Source organism: Crocodylus siamensis, chromosome 2, assembly GCF_052110815.1.
Source record: "Crocodylus siamensis isolate JL-2025a chromosome 2, ASM5211081v1, whole genome shotgun sequence".
Classification (NCBI taxonomy): domain Eukaryota; kingdom Metazoa; phylum Chordata; order Crocodylia; family Crocodylidae; genus Crocodylus; species Crocodylus siamensis.
The window spans coordinates 276,678,659-276,700,840 of record NC_143396.1 but is presented as its reverse complement, the minus strand read 5'-3'; the positions used below and the strand labels follow the sequence as shown (position 1 = coordinate 276,700,840).

General features: G+C 42.7%; 1 protein-coding gene across 7 annotated transcripts in view; it reads right to left on the bottom strand.

Annotated features, from left to right (window-relative positions):
* The window catches only part of KLC1 (kinesin light chain 1), a 57,036-nt gene extending 36,116 nt beyond the window's left edge, over positions 1–20,920 (bottom strand). For 2 of the 7 annotated variants that reach the window (XM_090034108.1, XM_090034109.1), the window contains exon 1: positions 20,429–20,448. The gene's annotated coding sequence lies outside the window, so the exon portion shown is untranslated. Of the gene's footprint in view, positions 1–13,049; positions 13,068–20,428; positions 20,449–20,679 lie in introns of those variants that run through there. The other 5 variants (XM_090034113.1, XM_090034114.1, XM_090034111.1 and 2 more) reach the window with 4 other exon arrangements.
* Positions 20,921–22,182: the final 1,262 nt, after the last annotated feature.

The window sequence follows — 22,182 nt, the reverse complement described above, 5'->3', positions numbered from 1 at the left end:
GTGAAAACAACACATATGCCGCTTAAAAGTAAAATTTTCAAAATGTACTAGCCAAGACTTTCAAAACCCATCAATTACTTTGGGTGCCAAACTCAAGATACAATAACAGGCATTTTTGTCAGAGTGCTGAGCGCACAGCCTCCTGAAAGTCAGGCAAGTTTATTATGGCACAAGCTGAACCCCACAGGATCTTGAAGCTCGTGGACGTTCTACATCTATAAATTATCTTTACGCAGAAAGTCAGGAAAATTAATTGGAATTACCATTCCAAGTAAATTAATTAAACTGCATAAAATCACTGAATGGATAGAGTAGAATCAGTTGGTCTAATAGTTCTGGATCTCCCTCTCTCATAAAAGCTCCTAATTTTGAATGAGTGTCTCCACAGTAGTTTAATGCAGTTTAAATAATCTCCTTTACATGTACATCATTAGGCCATGGATACACAAAATTAGGACATCATAGGATACCAGGTGCCCCAAGAAGAAAAGTTAACAGCCACATAATACAACCCCTTGAACCAAGGTAAAACTGCCTTAATCCTGGAAATTTTACCCCAGTTCTAATCTGGGATATTTTCTTCTTGTTCACAGCCATTAATTTGCATTCAGTTTTCCCAAGGAAGTTACCTCCAGCTTCCTGATCTCAGGGAAACTCTATTCTTGTTAGCCATGGCCATTGTCTGTTAGAATTAACACTCTGGATTGCACTACGTATGCTCTTACAGCATTATCTATCCATCTTGCCCCCTGCTTTATCTGTGCCTTGTATGACAGGGTTGAATCTGTAGTTTTAGCAATAGGTTAGACCAGAAGTGCCAAACTCATCTGGCCCCGCAGACCAGATGAGTGGTGTGGGGCCAATCCATAAGCCAGATCAGGCTCACAGCCTTCCCACCCACCATGCCAGATCCAGCAAGTGCAGCAAGCACCACAGCCCAGGATGCTGACCCCAACAGGCACCACAGAGCCAGCCAGCGCAGCACGTGGGTCAACAGGGCAGCACCAGGAGTCAAACTGTGAGGCTCTGCAGGTTGAATATTTGATACCCCTGGGTTAGACAAAAATTTGTATGGGACGGTTTGGATAGCAATGATCCTGACTTGGGAAGGGGGTTGGGCTGGATGACCAGAGAAGATCCCTTTTACAGCCCTACTTTTTCTATAATTCTTTGATCTAGGAAATAAACTTGTCAATCTTCAACTACCCAAATAATGCTGTTAGTCATGTTTGTAGGTCTCAGAGAAATGTTAATTAGCAGCCTAAAAATGTTTTTAAAAAAAGAAAAAAGATTTTACATTTTTATTTCATGAACAGAATTTTGACAAGCAACATTCTTGAAGCTATTTCATTTTAAACTAAGTAAATACTAATTTAATAGAAATAAGATTTGTAGAGAGATGTCTCCAAAAGACAATCTTATATTGGAAACTTTTATATGCTGGTTTTGTTTCATGAATATTTGGAGGTTTGAACCTGTAAGTACCTTAAAGCTGCAAGAAAATACTACCTATCCCACTTATAAATCCCACCTATAAATCCAACATGCTTTGTTTTCCCTAGAAATCTTTTTCCCCTCTTAAATGCAAGTAATTTAATCCTCTCCTAATAAGGAAAGGAAATCAAGTAATGAAACATGCCTCAAAGTTTCAGAAAAAAGCCCTGCACTGTAGCCCATTACCACTTATACCCTGACATGCTTGCTTCCCTAGAATTAATCCGCTTCGCACCTACCAATACAAAAAAATTAACTGACCTTCATTTCTGTACTGATGGAAAGAGTTATATACTTCTAGTCAGCACAGATTTGTCATATCGAATTAGCCCTGAAAGGCCTGATTTTAAAGATTTTTTTTCAGGTATTTGAAGTGTTTCTGACATTTTTGTAAATACATGCAAAAATATCCCCATATTCTACACAACAAGGGTAGAGTTTGGCATATTTTAACAGAAAGACAGTAAACTCACAGCATGGCATGTTTTGATTCAGTTTTATATTTTATCCATTACAGTAGAAGTTAACTGAATTCTGGATAGTGAAGACAGATAAAGGAACTGTCATTTGTTGCTATAAAAATGCCATAAATTAAAAAAAAAATGTACAAATCCATTACAAAGCGTATTAGATATTGCAAAAGGTTATGGAAAAACAAACTAGCACATCAAGTATGTATCATTAACTAGAGCTTTTCTTATGGGACATAATTTGTGTGCAATTAAATCAGGTGCGCAAAATGGGTACTGTGATTTGTTGCTATGGGGAAAAGGGTTGATACAGAATGTAGAAACTGGAACAGTTTGGAGTGAATGCATTAAAGTAATATTAGGAAAGGCAAACCTAGCAGCTGCATCTGATCTAACAAAGCACTACGTAATGCTTGTAATATACCTACACAGAACAGGAACACTCAACAACAAATGCATTTTTACAAATTAAGTTTAAATGCATTTGTTGACATTAAATTTAAAGCAGAGACATGACTTGTAGACAGACCTGCCTCTGCCTGTGCCAAAAACCATGTTCTTCTCTTCACATGTCCCTCAATGCTCAGCTTTTAAAAAAAATACAAGCACATTTTAAAGGTGAATGCTAACAAATGTAGCCCCAGATCTGCTGATCAGTGACCTGTGAATTACCAATCCAAGAAGCTGAAATGAGGGGTATTTCCCATTGACAACCTACGTGCAACCTAAAGATAACACAACAGTAATATGAAGGCATGCAGAATCTCCTGTACTAGAAATGTAATAGTTCAGAATTACAATGTCTTTCTACTACCAGGAAGGGAACATAAATCGGTTTTTTCCAGATCTGTAAAGAAGAACGTCCATTTACATAATGTCTATCTGTGCAATTGCATGCAATTACAGAACACAGACAATCATGTCATAAGGCAAGACAAAAGTACCCAACAGAATGATCTATACTAGAGGAACAGGAGAGGCTCATCTAATAACACCAAAACAATGGAATGACATTTTCAAAGAACAAAATGGCAAATTTAATTGGATGTTACATTTCAGGCATATCTCAAATTTAACTAAACAACATTCTATTAGCAGTTGCCAGGAAAGAAATACTGATTTTTAGACATGAAGGAAAAAAGAAAGGAAATTTCACCAACTTTTTAGATTTAAAAAAAAAAAAATCAAGACAATTGTTTATTTCATAGATTTCATAGACATCAGGGCTGGAAGGGACCTCGGGAGATCATCGAGTCCAGCCCCCTGCCCAAAGGGCAGGAAGTCAGCTGGGGTCATAGGATCCCAGCAAGATAAACATCCAATTTACTTTTGAAGGTGTTCAATGTAGGTGCTTGAACCACCTCCAATGGCAGGCTGTTCCAGACCTTGGGGGCTCGGACAGTAAAGAAATTCTTCCTTCTGTCCAGCCTGAAACGGTCTTGCAGGAGTTTGTGACCATTCGACCTCGTTATCCCTTGGGGCGCTCTGGTGAACAAACGTTCCCCCAGATCCTGGTGGTCACCCCTGATAAACTTATAGGTGGCCATCAGATCACCCCTGAGCCTACGTTTTTCCAGGCTAAAGAGTCCCATGGCTCTCAGCCTGTCATCGTAAGATCTGTTTTCCTGACCTCTGATCATGCACGTGGCTCTCCTCTGGACTCTCTCAAGCTTCTCCACATCCTTTTTGAATTGTGGAGCCCAAAACTGGATGCAGTACTCCAGCTGCGGCCTCACTAAGGCCGAGTACAAGGGGAGAATGACGTCCCAGGATTCAAAAACAAATATCAGTATAATTATCTTAATCATTCTAACTCAGAAAAGTTTTGGTTCAGATGAATTCTTGCTGCTACAGTTGTTTTATGTTGGGTTACTTTAAGATACATGGGCATTTAGATCTGTAACTACATCATCCTTCGATTTTTATTAAAATACCCATATGGAAACCAGAAGAGATAACTTAAAAGATATACTAAAAATACTAACGGTGCACTGATATATTGGTCCATATTGTACTGGCACCGATAAAAGGAAAATTGACATTATCAGCAATTGGGGTTTTTTTGGCCAATGCAGCTGATGTCACCAATAAATGCCCCATGCATTCGCACAGCTGCATGCATGCACGTGGCCAGGAATGCAGCCCAGCAGCTTGGAGAGCAGTGTCCAGCCGGTAAGTCTGTGGGGGGCGGGGAACAGATTGAGGGCCCCCACAGTGAAGGAGGGAGTGGGGCTGGTGCAAGGGCAGGGGCTGGGGTAGGGTGCAGGACAGAGCCACAAGCAGCTCATCTGACAGGCAGGTCCCATCACTGCATGCACTCCTGTAGGAGGCATGGGCCCTCCAGATTTGTACAAGGGGCAAGGCTGGGCTGCCTGCTGTCTCTCTTCACAGTGGGGGTGCTGGGCCAGGGCTGAACTCAGGGCGGATGGGCAGGGTGGGCAGTAGCACTGGGAGGCAGCTACAGTGAATTTTGGGGTGGCTGCAGCCCACCCCGTGGCCAGCACTGCCTGCCCACCTCACAAGAAAGATGCTGGTGCAATGTCCCATCCTGAACCCACAGCAGGCAGCCCACCCTCACCCCATGCACAAATCTGGGGGCCTTCTGCAGGGGTGCGTGCAGCAGCAGGAGCTGCCCCTCCTGGCAGAGCCACCCAAGCCCCACTTCACCCTGGCAGTGCCTGCCCTTGCCCAAGCTCCACTCCCTCCCTCGCCATGGGGGGTGGGGTGGGGAGGGTCTTGATCTGCACCCCTCCCCTCCCCCACAGACGTACCAGCCAGATGCTGCTCTCCAAGCTGCCAGGTTTTATATTGGCTATCGGATCAGTATTGGCTGATATGGCTGGTTAATAATCAGTCATCGATAATTAGCCAAAAAAATCTTTATAAGTGCACCCCTAAAAAATGCTAGAATAACCTGGAAACTGTTGCAAATAAAGTATGTTTTTCTTATAAAGTAATACACTTCACTGCTAAAGCTCTTAATGGTCTAGATCGGGGTGCTCAACCTCTTTACTCAGTGGGCTGGATAGGTGGTGTTTGTTCTGTTTGCAGACTAGACCCTGTTGGTGATCTCATTCTGACACCTGGGGCAGGTGCAGTGGGGCTCAATCCAGCTGCAAAGAGGTGGTGGAAGGGGGAGCGGGCTACAGCCTGGCTCCCATCCAGTTGCATGGGGGAAGGGGTCTTGGCACAGCCCCAATCTGGCCTTGTTGGTGGAAAGGGGCATGGTCCAGCCATGCAGGGACAGAGGGGCACAACTCAGCTGTGTGGGGCTTGGGAATTTCACAGTGGGGAAGGATAGCGGCATTAATTGCCACTGCCTCCCTGTGGCCAAATTTTCCAACCCATGGAGAGCCTTGTGGGCTGGATGCCATAGGTCCAGGGGCCAGATTTGGCCCATGGGCGAGACTGAGCATCCCAATTGCATCCTTGATGCTCAGACTTAGAATCTTCAATTTGGGCATCATCTCTTCTCCTATTGCCTTTTTGAGGCTGGGACTTAATATCTGTGTGTCTGCAACATTCAGCACAAGGAACTCAGACCTGGTTGGCTTCTAGCCACTACTGCAATATAAGCGGTAAAAAATAAAGCCGCTATAAAGAAACACAATAACGTTATGATTTAGATTAAGTAAACACACGTTATGCAATTCAAATTAACAGTTCGGGCTAAAATCCCTTAAACCTGGCCTCTGTGGCATACACACACGATAGACTTTAAATAATATAATTATACTTTGTATAATTATAACATACAGTAATGCAAATTACTTAACTTATACAGTTACCATCTTTTGTCCTTGACCATCAACAAAATGGCTTTTAAGTATCCCCTGTAGTCACTATGCTGTAAAGATGGAAGCAACAGATGAACAATATGATGAGTTAGAACCTGAGTAGAAGTTACACTTCATGTTTGAATGATGATGATGATGATACAAACAGATAAAAATCTGCATCTGAATGGGAAAGGTGAAGGAAATTCTCTTTTCCAATTTCATTCACCAAGTTGTGCTCAGAACTGCTGAATATCGTTTATGGCCTGGTAGATCCAAACATAAAAATTGTGTTTTCATGTTGTGAGGATTAACATGTTAAGGAATTCGACTGACCAATACTGCTACCTTGGATACAGCAGCATCTTCTGCTGATTTTTGGTAGACATGGCTCATCAAGTTTCTAAAGGTATTTAAGCATACAAGCGGAGGTTGGATGCTCGTCCACCGTTTGAGTGGAAGAAAGGAAATCACTGGGAACCTCACAGATACGCAGCAATTGTTATCACCTCTCTCTGGAAGGACTGAGAGCAGACTATACACCTATTATTTTAATTGCAAGGTTGAACAAGGCAAAAGAAGGCTAGGGACATTTAAAGCATCTCTAGCACTTGCAAATGAGAAGTAAAATCTTTTCAGCTGATTATTTCAAGCTCTTTTGCTTATGCAGAAGCCAAATGCATTTCAATCTACCGAGGGAACTTCAATTACATACTCTAATGCAAAACTACATGTTAAAATAATTATGGAAGAAGTGTGCTGGGAGCTGGAAGGAGCTGGCTGTTAACTGATGACTCCAATAAAAGCGACAACCTCAACGGAGCAACATCCCACTTTGAGGTAAAGCATCTTGCCCCCACAACAGAGAAGAAATCACAGAGGAAAGAAAAGGAGAGAAATCCTGACCTATAGCTTAGTCCTCCCTGCAGAAAGACCTACAACTTCTGCAATGGATCTGTGACTCAAGACCCACCAACGAGCTGTAGTAGAGGCCCGATTAAAAATCCAGCCTGCTTCTGTGCACTGTAATTATAGCACATCAAAACAGCCTCACTGCATATGTATAGGCATCCAATGAGTACTATATGTAAATTACTGCAGGTATATTTATTTCAAGGTCAGTGTTTTTGAATTTCTCACTTCCATGTACTCAGAGAGAGCAGGGTTTGATAGTAAGGAGAGGGGGAAAGGGCTGCAAGAGGAGGAACGGGGGAAGGGGCTGCAAAAGGAGGAAGTTGGGGGGCACAGCAATGGGGCTGAACCCTCCCAGATTTGTTTTTCCTGCTGTGGCAGTGGGAGGGGGGCATATTGAAGGCAAACCTCAAATAACTGGATTCCATACCTGGAAAATTATAACAAATGTATAAGTTTTCTATCTACAGAAACTATTTATTATGGTGTTATCTTATACTTGAGTAAATACGGTAGTAGTATTTAACTTTTGTTCAGTTAACCTCTAACAGAATTTTGCTCATCTAAGAACTGTAGGATCTGGCACATGGCCTCTCACCCGTAAAAAAGATCGATAAACCTTCTGAATTTTGAAGGTCAAACAGTAGGGAATTTACCACAGTGTTGTATACTTTAGAAAAATCTGTGGGCGCTTACATTTTATCTTTAAAATATTCACATTTTTAGATTGAAATCTTTCCTAAGCTTTTCAGTTTAGCTGCATTTAAATTCAGTTAAATTAAATACACCATCACGTACTTAATGCTTGAGCTTTCTTCAAAATACAAAAAAAAAGACTGAGATGACAAATCAACAATGCATCCTTTTTCTGAATAACTTTCCCCATTGCATGTATATATTGCAGGTGGGGATGGAGCACTGCCATCCGCCACCCTGCATTCCTGCTGGTTCCCAGAAGTGGCAGGGGGTAGAAAGCTTGCCTCACCGTCTCCTCCGTCCCCCTTGGCCAGTACCCCATGCTGCCACTGCTGCCTCCTGGGAACAGGGTCAAGGAGTAGGGGGTCCCAAAGCCAGCAGTGCTGGCCTCACGCCACCCCCCCCCCCCCCCCCCCCCACACACACACACACACGCACTTTGTCCCCACCATAGTGGCAGCGCTCTGCCACACAGCCTCCTATTCGGAACGCTCTTGGAGCACACGGATTGGTTGTTTCAGTCAGCGGTGTGACTGGCTGCCAAGACAACCAGAGTGTAAATAGTGTTACAGACAGACAGGCTAAGGCTTTTATTACATTAGAATGACTCGCATATGATTTTACTCCTAACTGTAAAATAGAAACTGTCCAAGAGATTAGTCAAGTCCAACTGTTTTGATGTGTGAGCTGCCTGTGACATGTATACGTATACATCTTTTAGATTTTTGAATAGCAATGTGTAATCTTCTTCTTTGACAAAACTTGTTATTTAAAAAAACCAAACAAACAACACTTTCTGTCTTAAGTTTTATTGCTAGTTTTTCCCTGTTTGTCAGAGATTCCTAACATTTGAAGTCTAACTTATACTTGTTTAACTTGCATCCACTGCAATTTTCATGGAATCAATTTTCACCAGCAGTATTTTGCCTCAGATTTACATGAGTCCAAGAACTTTGTTCATAAGTTGTTCTTTGTTGTAACTTTGTACATATGCAGAACCCACAGCATATCTGAAGAAACTCTGAAATGTAACTGGTATTCTCTAGTACACATCTATTATAAGACAATTTTTGAAAAAACTCCACTAGTAGTAAATTCTCCAAACTTTGAGATAGGCCTTGGAAGAATTCCACAGAAAAACAAAAAAGCTCGAAAGAAGGCTAGAAATAAATTCTGCCAATCAATCAGAGAATTGGAGACTTCATAGCGAATCTCCCCAGTTCAAAAAGCCTTCAGTGACTTACTTCCCTCACCCCTCCATACATATACCCAATGGTCACTTTTGTGGAAAATGAACTAGTGAAAACAGGTGTTGCCAAAGGTTTCTATATTTCAACCTGTCATTTAAAAATAAAACAAAACTTTTGCATCAACTAAGTCCAGGACAGGTGCAACTCAAGCTTTTTGGTTCTTTAAGTTCTTTTTTAAAGAGTATCCCTTAAAATATACTGCAAGTTTTGCTAAAATACTTTCTCTCTCTTGCTTTTCCTTCAGAGACCCAATTTTGGTTCTGTTATGATTTTACATGGACTTTGTGGCCCCTTACAAGTAAAACTGTATGGACTAAATATCAGGCCTCAAGCATATTCTTAAGGAACTGGACTTCACATTGAACAGAGGAATTAAGACCAGGCTTACCCTATTTCTTGAAAGGTCAAGTATTCTTTGAAAACCAGCTACAAGAAATATTTTAAGTGCATTTGTGGATGGGTAGTCTATTGCTTTACAGTAAATACTATAATAAAAAACAGTGTTGTCATATCTTGATGCAAGTATTAGGTTATATATAAATAAAGCCCTGGACTTACAACACTGATGTTACAAAGTATCATTTATTATTGGATATTGGTAATAAATCCCAGCATAGGCAAACATACTTTCATTTTTTTTTTAAGCTTTACATTTTACGGGGATGAACACAGCAACTCTTAAATAAATCTCACACATACTGAATATAGCTATTATTCGGATGGATAGCTTCACTACTACACATAAGCAAGCTACAAACATTAAATATGTTGCATCACATGATTCTATTGATAAAATACCAGGGCTTTCATTAAGACTATACATTGACATAAATTAAGTTTAAGTGGAAAGCATTCCTTCTCATCTAGCTAAAGAACACTATTACTGTACAGTTTGCTTCATCCATGCTTTGAGTTTTAATGCCCTAAGCTTGTTGAAAAAATGTATTTTGTATAAAAATCCTTGGGGCTTAGTAAATAATTCAAGATTATATTCAACAAGAAATAAACAGTTCAGGAAAGACAAAGCCAGGCGATTTACCAGAAAAGTATTGTTAAAATTGTATTTGACGGCTAATATAACAGACTGCAGAGAGCAAGGTCTTGTCTAATTTCTTTAGTAAGGTACACTTAAGAGGTGTATATATGGAGCTTTACACAGACTACTCTTCTTTCTATTAATTACTTGGCTCAAGCTGTGCCTGTTTCTCAGACCCAGAGAAGAGTAATTTGAGCTCAAAAGCTTGTCTAAAACTTTCCCCCAACTATGCAGTTAGTTCAACAAAAGATTTATCACCACCTCCCAAAATATCGTCTTTTGAAGACGGTTTTCATCATTTTCAAATTTGTAAATGCACTTATTCCAAGTTCTACATCATATTCAAAAACAGGGAATACAATGTCTTACTTCCTATGAGCATGCAGGTGCTGTTAATAAAATTATCTTAAGAATGAAAGTGATATGCAGTAGAATCCCAAACACATTCCAATCAAATGCACTTTGCTGCTGTGTGAAGTGTCAACTCAGTCTGTGGGCCGATCCAGCTTGCAGAGCCACTTTATCCAGACCACTAAAAGTCAGGAGGGGCTGGGGTCAGGAGGAGCATTGTATTACAGAAAGTGGGGCTCTTGGGCCCCCAAGTAAACATGGCTATCTGCAGCATGAAGACAGGCAAGGGTTGATACAGCTCCAAACACCCTCCAGCTGCTTCATCTGTCACCGCTGATGCAGCCCCATCTCCTAGGCCACGTGGTTTGGCCTGGAGCCAGAGCTGCCACCATTACATGACCTGAGATGGGGCCATCCTGTACTCTGGGCTGCATCTAGTTTACGAGGAGCCCCATGGGTCCGGATCTGGACTGGGACGCAAAGTGAGCTTGACACCCCTATGCTATGGCCCAGTGCATCTTCTGAGCCCTTCAAAAGGGATCTCCAAGGCATATGGCCTTTTACATTGTAACTGTGTATCTTCACAGGGGCATGCAGAGGTAAACCAGAAAAATCCATATAAATTTAACCCTGAATGAAACAGGATTAAAGTGCAAGGGTTTTACTATACTTGTATAGCTATCAGACCATGCCAAAACAGTTACATCATACAATTGCCAATAAGCCACATGTTTTCACCACACAGGGGTCAGTCCCTATTAGTGAGGTTGGTCATGGTCTACTGCATTTATGCTGAATTGTATTCTGGCTGTATCTCTTTTTGTGAAGAGACAGGCTGACATTCAGCATGAGTGGCTATAGCCATAAATACCGTATTACCACAAAAACACAGGAAACTGTGGGTTTCTCCTTGCAGGCTTACAGAGCTCTACCATGCAAGAGGTTGCGGGGAGCGAGGAGCATAATCTGAGGCAGGGGGCATGACATGCATGTGTGCATGCATACGCACATGGCAGCCAAGCAACGGTGGAGAACAGTTCCCACAGCTCCCTCCAGGTAAGTCTATGGGGGCAGGGGGAGAGTGGGATGAGGTATGGATGATGCATCGGGGAGGGTATGGAAATGATGGGGGACCCGAACTGTGTCCCTGCTGCTGGCAGGTGGGGCGCCTCACCATGGCAGCCATGGTGGCATGGCGCTCACTCCTGTGCCAGGCCCTGCCTGCAGAGACAGCTCCTTCCCAGAGCTGGTTTGGCCCAGCTGCAGTCCTGCACCCCACTGTAAGAGCAGGAATCTGGAGGGACACACATCCCTCCACCCCCCGCCACATCACCTGTGCCGACTTCCCACCCCCTTCCCCACACACTGGTGGACTGGGGGTGGGGGGCACATGTCCATAATCTTATCTCCTCCCTCACTGGCAAAAATATAAGTCAGCCCCTATGGCAAGTAGCATTAAAAACAAAAAAAAAAGGACAAGACTTCATGAACACCAGGAGGTTTACACTCAAGTCCCAGGCTGAAGTAAGTTCTCTAACTGGCAGTTATCTATGTAAGAGCCTTCTGAGGAATCTAAAAGTTCACTGGATGAAAAAAAAATAGAAGTGAAAGCATGACTACAAAAAGAGAGCAAGGCCAAACTGCTATGGGCTGGAGCCTAAGCAGAACTGAATGAAGGTCTGTCTGAAGAGTAATACGTAAACCAAGAATCTACACCATGAAGGCCTGAACTGGGTCCAGATCATGTTGGCGGCCCATATCAACAAGCCTCCCTATACAGTCCTTGGATACATGGAGCGTCGGTGCACAGTTGGAGGTGGTGGCGGCAATCCCCCATGGTCGAGGATGATCACTCCCATGAGTCAAATAAAGGGTTGAAAATGAGTCCCTTGATGGCTAAAAAAGCCAATTCTATTCTAGAGCCACAGACCCTCTTGCAAATGCCATAGGTGGTGGTTCAAGGGAGGGTCAAACTGCAGATTTCTCCGTCTTGTTTCCTTTCCTCCCATTTCTGTCATTTTTCTGCCTCTAGGGCAAGACAGCTGTCTTCAAAATAAGACGGGTGTGACCAAGTCAAACTGACCAGTAAGGTGAGTGTGACCAAGGAGCCGTACAAGTAGTGGTTTGAATGGGGCTAATGAGCCCACTGCTACTCTTGCCTTATTTGGGGCCAAGTTCAGAATGACAACTCTTTGTACCATGCCTGTGGAGGGAGAAAGGGATCACCTTCTCAACACAGAACTAACCAAGGAAGAGTATGTCAGCAACTATGATGAGGAGTCTGTTTTTTCCTTGAATGACACCCTGTGACATCAGTAACATTTGCACAGACTTTTTTTGGGCTCTGTCATATACACCAGCACCAAGGTTGACACAAAGTCCCTTGTGTTGCTGCAGTTCTGAACAAAGGATTGAAACTTAATTCCTCCAAAGACAGAGTTTCAGTTTTGGGAGTTCAGAGGCTGCAGCTGTGTTTAGGCTCAATGGGACTGAGTCAATGTTGCCTTTGTGTGGGCACAGGTATAGGCTTCACTGCTTCAGGTACTGGTGCAATTGCTAGAGCCACTGGTGCTAAAACTGCCAGCTCCAAGATTTTTGGCAGTGAGGTAGTCAGTATTTAAATTGCTGGTGCCCGTTTCACCATCATCCTCTTTGTCTTTTTCCTTCTGCCTAGCTATCAAGGATTAATTTGTGCTCCAAGGAGTACTGGATAATGCTGATTTAAAGAAATCTTGCACTAGCAGTAACCAGCACCTTCTGCAACCAAAGCAACCCACAGACTTGTCTACCCACCTCCGAATCTGCTGATCATGACGGAAACAAATCTGGGGCCTGGCTGGCTAGGTGAACCCCTGAGATGTACTGTCCAGCATGGAAGTGGGCAGGACTTGAACCTAGAAAGTTAACCTCTCCTTTGAAGTATGACAGCTATCATTAAGTGATTTGCCATAAAAGTGAGGGTAGCAATTATTCTTTAAAAAACAACACAATAAACAACACCTTACATGGGAAGGAGAGGGGGACAGGACAAAGAGCTCTAAACAGTGGTAATTCAAACACTCACTGATCTGTCAAGTTGTCATGCAAAATGAAACTGTAAGAAAGCCACAGCTCTTCCCCTTTTACATCCTTCTATTGTAGCACAAGGAAGCGCAGGATGCAAGCACAGCCCTGAGGGATCACTCTTCAAAGGACTCAGATCTCATCCCCATGAGCTCCTACAGTGGGAGCCACAATGACTTGAAGCAGCATTACAACCTGCAGGGAAGAAGACTAAAGATATGATCATATCACACAACTTAATGTTCCTAATATACAAGTGCTTCTCAACCCTTTTAGACTCAAGAGGCTCCCTGGAAAATGCCCCCTCTTCATTTTCATTCTTTTTTTGTCTATGGAAAAATATCAGAGTAATTCTACTGTTTCAAAGGACTCGGAAAGACCACAGCAGGGCAAAATGTTTTTAAAAATACAGATTCCTATTTGAAACCTTGGGGCTTATCTTGTGAACCATGCTTGCATACCTAACAGGGCTAACATTTCTTGGCACCCCATAACTCCTTTGAAAGGATCTCAAGGCACCCTGGGGTGTCAAAGACCCACTGTTGGAAATCACTGTACTATGTTAATTAAAATATGCACACAGTAGCATAAATTATGACAATTTTAAAGTTCTAAGAACAGCTGTAAATCAGAATGTAATGTTTTTGCCTGTTTACAGAACAAATTAACAGCTGAATGATTTTACAGACAAATCAGATGCATTTACATTAAACTATTAAAATAAAATTTATCATAGAAAATCATACAGGGAAGTTTATTATGAGTTATTGCATTTATTTGTGTCCGTGGAAACTGCTATAGTTTGCATAGTTATGTTAAATTAATACCAATTGTGTGCCTCATATAATCTAGAGCTGTGGCACTGCTGGATCTGACCCATAGAGCTGTGGGCTCCAGTGGCATTCTGGCTTTGCCCATGCCACCGTCAGGTCCTAGCCCCAGCTTACCTCAGACTCTAGCTGAATCATTTTAACCTGCTGCTAAAAGACATTGCCAAATACTGATCTAGAACTGTTCTTGGAAAACCAGACTGAAAGAAAAGTTCTTCTGCTCAACATTTTCAAAGGAAGACTGTCAAAAGAATGGTTTAGAAATTAATTTCACTATAGTTTTTACCCAAAAACCTGTAACTATCCCTTCTCCGTTCTTGGGTGGGAAAAGAAAAGGGTTCTGATATGACAGTCCAGAAATTCACAATAAAGAAAAATCCATGTTTTTGGTGAGCTGAGTGGTAAGTTGTTTTTATGAGATATATAGTGTTGATAAACAAAAATGTACTAGAGAGGGATTCTTGTTAAGATTAAAGTTTTGTATTGAAGGCCTAATCTTGTGAGTTTTGTAACCTTAAGCTTTGAAGTTGGAATAGGAAGACAGGGTTTTGATAAAAATATCTGATAGTGAAAAAATGCAAACAATGTTCATCTAATGCTGCAAAATACATGCTTCTTTATCAGCTTTACTAAAGCTTTGTAATGACTACATATTGATGTGTTGTATATCTTTTAAAGAGCATATAATTGCAAAGTAAGTTCTTTTCATGTCTTCTGCCTTATTTAATTTTAAACTGTGATCACAAGGATCATTTCCATGTAGTACCCACCTTAAGTCCTGTTCCAGCTAGCCTCTTTTAAAAAGTTATTTTCTGTCACCTGGCTATTCATGCTAAATAAAACATTGGTTTCAGTCATAACCTGTCATTTCCTAGGTTCCTTTGCCAGACAGAACTAATCATTGTATTTGCACCCAAAACACTTTTTTTCAGTTCACATTTTAAATCTCTCAGTTAGAATGGTTAGATATCAGTTTCTGTACCCACTGAATGATCTGAACAGAACACAGATTTAGGTATGAACAGAAAAAAGGTCTGCATCAAAGCAAACAAAAAAAACAAAAGCCACAAACCAGCAGACAGCTGACCAACCATTAAAGCAAGCTAACTATGCCCAAGCTAATGAGAATTTTCTCTGAAAATTAAGGGTAGTACTCTACTAGTATAAATACCTCAGTTAGCTTTCATCTATCCACTTATATTCTGGGGTAGGCAAATGCAAGATGCAAACAGCATATTACCATTCCCCAGTCACCTATTTGCAAGGTGATGTAATAGTGCGTACTGCCCTATGATGCATCTATAACTAGGTTCAGGAATGAATAATATACAGTGGTGTACAAACATCTCTCCATATCCTTTGCTTTTCAAAACAGGAAATGGAAATAGACCTGCCAAAGGAAGGATTACTTCAGCTACAGATTTGCAGAGGACAAATCTTTTATTTCCTTATTAAGTGCATGTAATATGCCTGGACAAACTTTTGCCCAGACACCATTGAAATTAAAGCTAAAACCACCTCTTTTTACCATCTCTAACTAGGTTGCCACACAGTAAAAGAGCACAAAATATACTGGCAAAAAATGTTAACATTTTCTATTATCAGACCTTTAAATCCTAGTCTGGGTTTATAACACAATATATTTCGCAGGCATAACTACTCAGGTTAAAGGGGGGGGGGGAAAGGGGAGTGAAAGAAGGGACACCTACCTCATATAAATATGCTAGTGAGACCTCCTAAAGGCATCCCATATACATACAACTTATATTGTCAAACTAACTTTAACCTCCCCAAGCAACATAAAGTATGCCAGTAAATAAGACAAGGGTTATAGGAAAGATTTTGCCACATTCATTGAGCATCACCACACAGCAGAGCACTGCTTTCTGTTTAAAGGTAGACTTGTCACAATGCTCAAAAAATCTGCAGTTACTTGGACCATCTTGAAATGCACACTTATGCAGCACAGTGCAAGGCAGAATTAGTGATCCAAATTTAGGATCATTTGAGCAAAATAAAGACCCCCCCCCATTTTATAGTCACTTAGTTTGATTTTTGTACATATATGCACCTGGGTTAATTCTTGTTCTAACCATTCCAACTGATCTCAGTCACTCAGCATTTATCTTGACTACTGCCATTGTACTCACTGCCCCTTTAAGGTTAATAATTTTTTCAATAATCCTTCCTCAGGATTTAGATTTAAATGCATATGGCAAAGAGACCGATATCTACACATGCAGCAGAATCAGGGCTGTTAACAGCCAAACAGCTTCATGACACTTGTGCAACAGTGAGCGAGTGATGTGTTTATGTCCCTTGCTCTCAGCTTGCTTTCTATAATGACTCTTTTGTAGAAATCTTAAATCAGAAAATTTGAAATTGGGGCAAGAATGAAAGTCCTCTAAAATAAAAATGCAATTTGATTTCATTTTGGAATAGTTTAAAAGTTAACAAGACAAAGGGAAGCTGAAAGACTATTAGGACAAATGACTCACAATCCTCATCCCTTTCCTAAACAATAGAACTGAAATGCTTTCCTTTGATAACATATCACTGGGTCATCTGATCAAGGGATCTGAATACATAACCCCATTACATGAGCTGCTCACAAAATGACAAAGTTGTGCACGCGTGTTGGGAGAGAGGGGACGGGGCATGTATATAATCCTTTACTGATATATACATTTTTAAAAGAAAAACAAGATCTCAGTTACAAAAAATAAAATACTGAAAGGTTACTTTCAAGGTTGAATGTGTAACATTAACTCTGACATTCCCCAAGTTTCAGAGTGACTGGTAGTGCAACGCAACCCTTTTTAGCATAATTGTGTGTGGTACATTCAAGGCTATAAGTTCAAATGACAGCTAGCCACCACCCTATAAGTCCACAATTTGTATCAGCAGGTATAGTCAATCTACCTAATTATTTCCTTTGTCATGAGTATTTTACTTAAAATTATTAAATCAGAATTACAGTTCTGATTTGATCCAAAAATGGAATCTTAATTAAGAGAGATAGACTTTGTACACAGATAGATGTTTTACAAGGGAACTCACATAGCAAACTGCTCATTTCCAAAACAACAAAGCCTGCTTCATGAAAGATGTCTCCTAGCTCCTTTAGCAACACGCAAGACAAGCTAATTGAGAAATGTCTGAGAAGTCTGTTTGCCTAGGCAGACAGCAGTGGAAGAACCTATTTGAAATGGGCATCAGTTTGCTGTCACTGGGGAAGCAAAGGAAAGGAAAGACTACAATGATGTACCAATTCCAAAGAAGACATCATTTTGTCTATCCCCCAATTTCAAGTAGGAAGATGACCTACTAAAATAATTTCATTTTTGACAAATAAAGAACATATTTTTTTAATCATGCAGTTTCTAAGATGACATCATTCTATGTCACACTCAAAGTTAATTACTAGTCTTAGAGACATTAACTGAATTTAAAGAGACAAATGTTAAACATTATAGGACAATTTAAGTTATTCCTGCATGTATCTGCTCTCTTATGTTCTGAAATCCGGAAGTGCTGAAAGAAACTTTATCAAATATCTGAGAAAAATGTATTCTCTTTTGTAATCTGTAATTTGCTAACCACTCTTAAACAGAGTACCTTGGATACTGAAGTTGTGTATTCTGTTCTCCTCACTCTTACTGATCCACTATAGCTAATCTTTATTGTATGTTATCTGTACACAAATAGCGTGCATGGACTCAATTTCCTAAAATGAATATTTTGTTGCCTTTAATCTGTAAGGAACATCACAAAACAGTGCATAAATAAAAACATCTTGTACCATTCAACAATCCATAATGCTAGATCCTCCTCCAGTTGTGAAAACCTTTGTCCAAGAGCCCTACTGAAATCCTCAGGAGTGCAAAAACTGATACCACGAACAGAAGCATATCAGCAGATCTAGGCTATCACAGGGATATAAAGAATGATCCATATCTTTCTAGTCAAGCATGCACTGAGTGTGGATTGCTGCTGGCTTACTTATGAATGGAGTCATACTCCATTGCACAACTGACTGCTACTTCAGAAAGATAAATGATAAAAAAATACTTTTACTTGGAAAGTCGTACTACTTTCATCAGAATTTGAGTGAAACTAAGTAACGGCCTGATGTGCTGCAGATGGTTTTATGTTGCAAGCATGAGGAATTTTTTATGAAGGTAAGAGACTCTGCTTTTGGGTAATAATATATGTGAATAGAAGCTGGTCTGCATTATGTCAATGTTTCTGCAAAAAAAAAAAAAAAAAAGTTGAAAGGAAACACTTGTGTAACTTTCAGTAACTAAGTGGTTTGTTAGAGAATTTAATTTACCCTGACCAAAGATGGAAAAGTACTCTCCAAAACAAGAATATCATTTTAGCTTAGGTTAAGTGGCTGGCCTAAAACAGGGCCCTTTTCTAGCAGTGAGAAAAACTGTCATTTCATACCTAGTTAAGACAACTGTCATACCTTCACAGTCTCTCTTTCAAAGTAAGATTAGGTAATTGTTTGAGAAGGTCAGATTCATCTCTCTCTTACCTATGGAGCTTAACAGACTGACTCAAAACATAAAGCAAGAAGTTAATTTAATTTTCCATTTTTCTCTTGTCTTTCATTTGTGCAGCTATGCTTTAAAGCAATCTTAAAGAGATGGAGAGTCTGATGAAGACTGGGTTTACCCTAAAAACTAACAGCAACACTGTTTCTTAAAGCTGTATTTGTCTGCCTCAAGCTGGAGAGAAAAATATAAACTTGCAGTTCAGTTTTCATCTCAAGGGAACCAGAGCCAGCACAGAAAGAGCCCAAGACTGAACTGAACCAAAAAATACGATTACATCTTCCCAGAGCGCGTGCGCCCACACACACAGCATGGCAGAGAGACAGAAAGAATGGAAGTAAGAATACAAGGATTTTGTGACAGCCCTACAGAAATCTCCTCACAAGCAGCGACCAGCAACTACTCTGGTACTGTAGAAGTGCCAGGGCATGAGCGCTTCCCTCCTCCAACCCCAGGCATCAGATCCGGTTCTGGATTCTTGCTCAAAAGCTTGGCTGGCTCCTTCATATTTTGTACCCTGTCGCTTTTTTACAAAAGAGATTTTTCCCTTAATCTGCTTCCCCTACTAGGCTACCTTTACTCTCTCACTATACCTCAAAAAAACCCAGCAAGTGCAAATACTTCACAACTTAAAAAGCTTACAGAACATTTTAAAAAATGTATATTAAAAACATATCAGTTTTTCCTTGATTTTAGTTAGTATTTACTAAAAAACAAACCAGAAATAATCAGCACATCACTGTTGTTAATGGAACTGTCCAGCCCCCTCACCATCCTCCCTGAAACAGAAATGTTGCCAAACTTTCTAACTGCAACATGATGCAGAAGTGATACTGCATTCTTGCCACTCCGAGGAATTCACTATTTCCATTTTCTGCCCCTGCCCAGACTGTTCTGCATTATTTGCAAACAGTTCCAAATGCGACAGGCTGAACACTTACTCTGATACTTCTCCAAATTCACAATCCTTTCACAGCAATTTCCTATTAAGCAATATGTCAACTATAGAACTGTTCTGCTGACTTAGAGAACATGAGGGCCTTGCACTCAGAGTCATCTAAGGGATCTGCTTTCTATTGTCAGCGAAAGCTGAACTTGTAACTGTTAATGCTGCTGATAATCTTATGTGTTTCAGGGGTTCTGGCACATTATAGTCTGCCTGCCATCAACCCCAGGTAACCGCTCTACATTTTACCAGCTCCATTTTATTACTGGTTAACATTCCCCTCATGTCCTGTCCCCTCCCCCACTCGGCACCCATTTACCCCCATCCCCTCTGATCTTCCCTGCCGCACATCTGCATTTTCACAGACCTGCATTGTCGTATTTAGCTTTTATCCCACCCACAAGATTGCACAAACACCAGCAGACTATCCCCATGCCTGAAGAAGGGTGTTTGTGCCTGAAAGCCTACAAAGAACATTTTTTCCAACTCTAGTTGGTCTAATCAAAGATACTGCATCTACTCGAACAACCCTGTCTGCCACTGATAATCTTATGTTTTTATCATCTTCTATCCCCCAGTTTGGGAATGCATAATTAGTTAAACCTATTTATACCAAATGAGATTTTGAAACAAAACGAAATTCTTTTTTAAGCCAATATTATTTAGACTCTTCAGATCTGGAAGGTTTTTTCTAGATTTTTAAATCACAGCCTGCCATTCTAATAGGAGCACGTTTCTTGTGCAACTACCATCCCAGCAGAAAGCAAAAGCAGTACTCCTCAAAGCAAACAGGACAGGTCAAATGCTATTTTAAGCATTTCCGCTTTTTGTGAAGGCCTTTCGTATTTCAAAAAAATAAAAGCGATGGCGATGATGCTGTCGAGAAAGGGGGCGGGGGTCACTCCCTTCTCCCTCACTTCGGGAAATGACAGCCGCGTTTCCACGGGTCTGGTTCTTCAGTTTTGCACCATCACGCTGCCGCGCAACAGGGGGGAATTGGGGTGAGGGGAAATCAAAGGAAAAAAATATATAAAAACAAGGATACCCGTTTGTTTGAGCGGGTCGGAGAAAAATGAAACGACACCACACAGACATTCATCTACCGCGGACTCCATCGAAGTGACACTGCCCGGCTCTGCCTACAGATCACCCATCACCGCGGGGCGCAAAGCGCCGAGACCCGGCCGGGGCGAGTCCATCACGGCGCGACGCGACACGCGGGTTTTCCTTCCCCCCGACCGGGCAGCCCCCACCCCCGCGGGCCCCGGGGACGGAGACAGAGACAGAGAAACCGACCCCGCGGGCGGGCGGGCGGCGCTGCGGGGGCGAGGGACAAAGCGCCGCGGCGGCCCCGCCCCGGTCCCGGCGCTCACCGCTCGGTACTGCAGGCTGGGCGACGTGCGCAGTACGCTGTCTGGGCGGGCGATCCCCGTGGCTCGGCTCGGCCCACCCGCCGCGCCCGAGCAGCGGCGCTGACAGCGGTGGGACGCGCTGGATCCGCCGCGCGCTTCCGCCCTCCTCCTGCCGCTACCGCCGCCGCCCCTCCCCCCGCCCCGCCCCGCGCAAAATGGCGGCCCCTCCCGGCCCATAATGCTCTGCGCGCGCCGAGCGCATGATGTCACCCTGGGCTGGGGCTGCTGTCGCCCCTCTCGCGCCGGGCGGCTGTTGCAGTGGAGGCCGAGCCCCTCCCCCCCGAGCGCGTGCGCCTCACTTCTGGGGGGAGCCAGTGGGCGCCCCCGCTGGGACAGCGCCGTCTTGGCCCCCCGGGGCGCGGGCCTCTGCTCCTCGCACAAATACGAGACCGCCATTCGCAGGCGGGCACTGGAGCCGCCCGCCAGGCCCTTCCCAGGGCTGCTGGCAGCACAAGGACCGCGCCTGGGCTGCAGCGTCTCCAGCGCTCCAGGCCTTGCACCTCCCCGAGAGCCAAATTGCACCGGGCGGCAGCAAGCAGGGACGCCAAGTCCAGGCCAAGGCCGCCCGAGTCTGCCCAGCAGGGCTGCAGCCCCCAGCCGGGGAAGAGCCAGGCCCGGCCTCAGCGGGGACTTGGCCCCGCCGCTGGACACGAGCTGGCTGCTGCGCTGGGAGAGCAGGTGTGCCAGGCACCAGCCCGCGCACCTGCGGGGACACGGTCCCTGGTGGGGGACTTGTCTAGCTTTATCCCAACTACATAGTTGGTCCAATAAAAGGTACCATCCTAAGATACGCTTCCTGCCATCACATTTTTGCTTACACTTCAAGTCACCTCTGGACAGAGACCAGGTTGATAACCAGTGGGTTGATGGCCTTAGAGGAAAAAGAAGAACCTTGTCCTTGAGACGCACGGTAAATGAAGCAATAGTAGGTTGTCACTTGACAGCTCAACTTGTATGAAATCTGGATAGGCACTTGTGGTAAGGTAGCAGAGCATCCAAAATTCCTTGGTAGATAGTGGAAGGGAGAGAAAAGGGAGAAAGAGAATGTGATCAGTATAAGAGTGCTGAAACTAATGGTAGTATTTAACAGGGGAAAAAAGGGGAGGACCCAAAGAGACTGCTCAGGAACCAACAGAAAGGGAGGAGGCAGTGGCAACTGCAGTGGCAGAAGAGGACCCAGTCAGTGAAAGACTGAGCCATAAACATCCCTCCCAAAACAATGAGAAGATATTAGTGCTGCCCATGGCAGCTGTAAGAGGGAGCAGCATGCTCTAGGATTTGAAGAGAATGGGAGTGTTACAGCATACATTAGAGATGGATACTGCCGATTCTTATGGTAGTAGAAGTCTAACTTGGCCTCAGAAAGTGAGGCATTGGTGCCAAAGAA